The following is a 5,512-nucleotide window of genomic DNA, read 5'->3' as shown; positions in this document are numbered from 1 at the left end:
GTGTCAAATGTTTTTGTAAGTTTTGTTCTCACAATCTCATAAAGAAATTGCTCCTTTATTTGGATTGAATGAACATATTTGATTGTATTTGCCTTGTTTTGTTGTATGTTTCTTATCAAACTTTTTAAATCTCAGGTGAAAAGGCTTCTTTATGATGAAACATTGTTCTTGAATGAGCATCATAAAAGAAAGTTGAAGGAAGAATTTGGTAAGGACAAGTAGCAATTGATTTTTCTAATTATTAATCAAGCTGTTGAGGAGGTTGTTAGGCAGCATGTTTGAGACATGTCTAGTATTAATGACTTGGACAAAGTTATGATCCTTTTTAACTTTGTTCAAGCTTTGGAGGAGTCTGTGAGGTTGGCTGAGGAAATCCGCTGTCTTCCAAATGACCATGAGGCAAAACTACAGGTGTTGGAGGTCAAATAAAGGAAATTTCCCTAGAAGTATTCAATTCCTTCATTTTTCATTTCATTCTTTATATTTTAGTTGTATACCTTGATATTGTTCATTTGTTTTGTTTTCCTCCCATTTTCTATTGAACTATTCTTGTTTTGTTTATTTTTTAGTAAACGTTCTCATTTTTGTGTTGGCTTCTGAGACAGGTAGGAAAAATATCACTTTATGTCGCAAGTTTAGCTATTAAAGAAGTTTAGAAATTGGTCCTGGATCCAAAGTAAGTAAATCTCATCTTAATTTTCTTATCTTGTTGATCTGTTACCCCTTCCTCCTCCTCCCCCCCCCCCCCACCCCGAAAGGCATATTCTTTTTTCTGTCAACGACAGACTTGGTGTAGAGCTTGGATTTGAAGATCCTAATTTGACTGCAATGGCTTTAAAGAACTTGGAAAAGATGCTTAAGGGTAGACAGATAACTTGTGCTTGAATTTCTGTACAGTAATTAGGTATAAGAATTCTAGTGTTTAAATAGGGAGTCGCATCTCTAAATGTGTTAATATGTAATTTTTGACCCGCACTTACAATGGTGCTTTTTGATTATAGACAATGCTGATGCCTCCTTTAATGAAAACCATTGCAATCATCTGATTTGTAGAATGACTTGCTATAATCAAAATACACTTACTTGCTTTTGTTTGCTTGGATTTAGTTAGCTAAGGAAGCTACATCATCAAACCTACAACGAAAGTATATATATATATTTCAAATTAGTCTTGCTTTTCTAATTCCTTTCTCAAACTATTATATTGGTCTCATTATCAGCTTACCAACCTGATTTCCCACGATGTACATTTTAAACTAATTCAATTTGGGAAACTTGTGATATACGTTGGGTTGCTCCATTCCTTCCAAGAGTATTCCAAGACTAGTACAAGTAATCTCCATCATTGCCAACACGAACGACATCATCATTTATGCTTGAATTTAATGGAAATTTTGGTTTCATTTATGCACATGAAAAATGGTTAAGGTTCATCCTCATGCTGTGTTGATCCATCCATGTGACTATCTGGTATTTTGTGAGGTATTCCAACCACAATGGGTAGGTGGCCACATGTAATTGGTACATGGCAATCCACAATGGACATTTTATACTCTTAATTGAAAGGTTAGGTGGGAAAATTGTAGCTGAGACACCTATATGGTTCTACATATGTACTGATATATGATGTTTTTGGATAAAAAGCAATTATAGTAACATTGAGAACCACGAATGAATGCTAGAAAATAACAAAACTTGTCACACCCGAAACTTCATTAAAACACACCTTAATTTTCCACAACCTATAGATTCCCCTTTTGTACATAAGAAGCAAAACATAGGGAGTACAATTACATTAGAACCAATTTCAAAATGATGTACTCCATACAAAATGTAAAGTTGCATACAATTTATCCGAACCAAGTTAACAGTATTACAATTGTGAGAACCCAATACAAATACAATAATTTTCACTTTTTTTCAAGAGTTCTCTCTCTCTCTCTCTCTCTCTCTCTCTCTCTCTCTCTCACACACACACACACACACACACACACACACACTTTATCTTCCCTTTCCCGAACTTCGTACTCTCGAAGTAGCACATCATCCCACATCTTCCAAACTTTCTTTTCTCTTGTATGAATATTCTGATTAAGCAAATGAAATATATCCATCCAAACAAAGAATTCACACCTCACATCTCTTGCACATAGTACGAACTCCCAATTAACATGATAAAGTACACCCCACAAGCAGCAAATCAATATGCAAATATGACAAATAAAAGAGTTGCTTTACCATATTGTTGCCCAGATGACTAACATAAGAGGGGAGATGAATTGGGTTGTATTTAAAAATTATAAATTATAAATCAAATACACAATATAAAATATAAACAAAATACGAAGCAACAATAAATATAAAGTGTAAGGGTAAGACAGAAGTAAACTCAGTATGCTAACGAGGTTCAGCCCCACTGCTTACATCCTTGCCTCAAGCTACCTCTTGAGGATCCTCAAATTCATTATTCAATCTCATTCAGATGGAGATAGAAACCTATTACACCTTAAATAACACCGCTATAAAGGATCCGTGTAGAACACCCTCTACATTTACAATCACCTTATACGTGGTGATTCAACTATTCCTTGTGTAGAACACTTTTTACACACACAAGAGTTATACACATCCTTTTACTGATACAAAAGCTGATAGTGGGTAGGTTATCAGAAAATACTCCTCAATGACTGAAATAAGAACAATACAGCGTAAACTATATTTCTCTCAAAATGAACAAGTTTTAAGGCTCAATACTTATAAAAGAGAGATTGAAAGCTTTGAATGAATGTTGCAAAACTTGTAATGATATGCATATGCTATTGGTGTTATGAATTTGAAGATCTCAATTGAGCTATTTATAGGCATATGAAACTTCATATTCAAATTTGAAAAAATTCACATATCAAAAACAACATCATTCATTTTTTTAAAAATTCAAATAAAAGTTTCTTCTTTTTCAATTTGTCAAAGACAACATCATTCATTTTTTAAAAAATTCAAATAAAAGTTTCTTATTTTTTAATTGTTAAAGACAACATCATTCACTTTTCAAAAATTTCAAACCTAATATTTTTACTTTCGCATATGACAAAAGGTGTATTATTTACTTTTCAAAAATTTCAAACAAAATCATCTACCTTTTCATAAGTCAAAAAGAGCATCAATCACTTTTGAAAATATTCAAATAAAGCATACACATGTGAAAGATGACAATCAATCATCTTTAATATTTTCAAAATTCAAAATTTTAATCATGTCATGCACATGTGAAAGATGACAATTAACCATCTTTCAAATTTTCAAAATATTCATGCACGTGTGAAAAATGTATTTTAATGCTTTATGATAAAATATTAATTTTGAACCTTAATCCTAATTTCAAATTTTTTAAGAGATGTACAAAATTACTCTATGAGCTTTAATGTGAACTTGTTCAATTTCTTGCTCATGCTTAGTTCAATTGATGTGCTTGACTCCATTTGTGTAGAAAACTTGAGGTTGAGACTCATTTATGCTTGAATTCATTTATTATTATCAAAATCTATGTGTAGATATATAATTACACGAAACTTGAAACCTTGGATTCAACACGAATCATACTTTGGGCAGGCATAAAATCTCCTTCCAGGATTCGACTTAGTGTGGGATGTCTTTAGTGATATTTTCAAGCCACACCAACAAGTTGGTCTTCATCATTAGATAAAAATGATGATTGGGATAATGTCATGTGTGATTTTAGAAAATGAAAAAAAAAAATCAAATACAAGAGTATGTCTCATTTATGGAATTGAATACATGGTAATAGAGCCTAGTGAGTGTATGAGCAACAAAGACTGAAGAGAATTTAAACTTAAGCAGAATTCAAGGAAGCCAATATGAGTAGCTCATTATCATGCCAAATTAAGATAAATCCTTTCAAAAACCAGTGAAACAGGCACATGTGACAGGTAAAACCAGTGAACCAGGAACTTGAAACTTTAGTAACAAAGCCAGTGAGACATCAATGCATGCCGTTATCTCATATCATATGGTAGATAGGTGCATATAACTTAAAACAAACATTTTAAAAGGTGAAATAAAATATAAACCATCACCTGTGTAACAGCCCGCTAGAAATTCAATTGTAAAATTTCTATTAACTTTAGGAACCTCGTGAAGACCCCATAAGTTTTCACGAATCCATTAATCGTATAGGTTTTTGTCTAACTACATAATTAGTGTTATTATTTACTATGGTATCAGAAGTGTGTTTTTGATTATTGGAGATAGTTAGAAGTGTCAAAATGTATTATGGTTTGTGCCATTAGACTCGGAGGGTTATTTAAGGTCTTATGGCGCAATAACATTTTTTCATATTTTCGGACAAAATGTCTGTTCAAAACTGTAGATATTATTGGATAAAAATATCTTAAGCTAATTTTGTGGAAATTGTTGGATAAAAATATTTTAAGCTAATTTTGTGGATATTATTGGGTAAAAATATCTTGAATTGATTTTTGTAGATATTATTAGGTAAGAGAGTCCTACACTCCACTTTCATTCCGGGTAAGAGAGTCCTACACTTAACTCTCACTCCAGCCTCATCTCTTCCATATCTCATCCATAAGTATCTCCAGCCACCCCTCCCCATGAAATTATCTTCATTTATACTTTCCATTAAAGGAATATCAAACACTCTCTCTCGGACAGCTTTTAGGAGTTCTTTTGCACACCCATTTTGAAGCTTTTGTAAGTGTTTTATCATAAAGTCTCCTTCATATACGTTGTTCCTTTTTGAGTCTAGTTTACGTGGATATCTTATTTGTCCCATTTGAATATCATTTGGTCAGTCAAATATTATGTAAACTATAGAAAGGTCATTCTAGAAGATAAACTGGAGAATATGGTATAGTTTGGAGTTTTGGACCAAGCTAATGGATAGATATTAGTCCGAAATTTTTATGGAGTATTGTTAACATATATATATGACTATTGGTTGAGGATTTTTGCATGATTAAAGGTTTTGATGAAAGATTTTCTAAGATTTAGAAACTTAGAAACTGGAAGAGAAAAAACAATTTCTGTTTTGAGAAAGTTTAACTCTTTGGTGGTCTAAACCTATTCCAATGACTTTGATAATTTTATTGGAGAATCATAAGCATCTTATATACATGTTATATTATTATTTTGAAGACATTTGATGTTAGTTTCAAAGATATGAAATTTTATGCAAAGAGATATTCAGATAAGCCAAAGTATGGATGTTCTTGGCTAAATTTATGTTTTGGTTAATTTTTAACCATGTGATCTTGAATTAGAAGCTTATATATATTTTAGGATATCTTTTTAAACCATGTGATGGTTTGGTTTGAAGATCACGTTTTTATAAGTCATAGATCAAAAGGTTAATCAAAACAAGTTAGAAACAAAAATCAATGGAAATAGTATATGAGAATTTCGGCCCTATGGAGTTTTAATAGTTCTGATTAGTTTTAAATTTTTCTAAATTGATATTTGAGTTAAGGATAAAATT

Source organism: Carya illinoinensis, chromosome 6 (assembly GCF_018687715.1).
Source record: "Carya illinoinensis cultivar Pawnee chromosome 6, C.illinoinensisPawnee_v1, whole genome shotgun sequence".
Classification (NCBI taxonomy): Eukaryota; Viridiplantae; Streptophyta; class Magnoliopsida; order Fagales; family Juglandaceae; genus Carya; species Carya illinoinensis.
The sequence above is the reverse complement of the archived record's forward strand: the minus strand, read 5'-3'. Positions refer to the sequence as shown.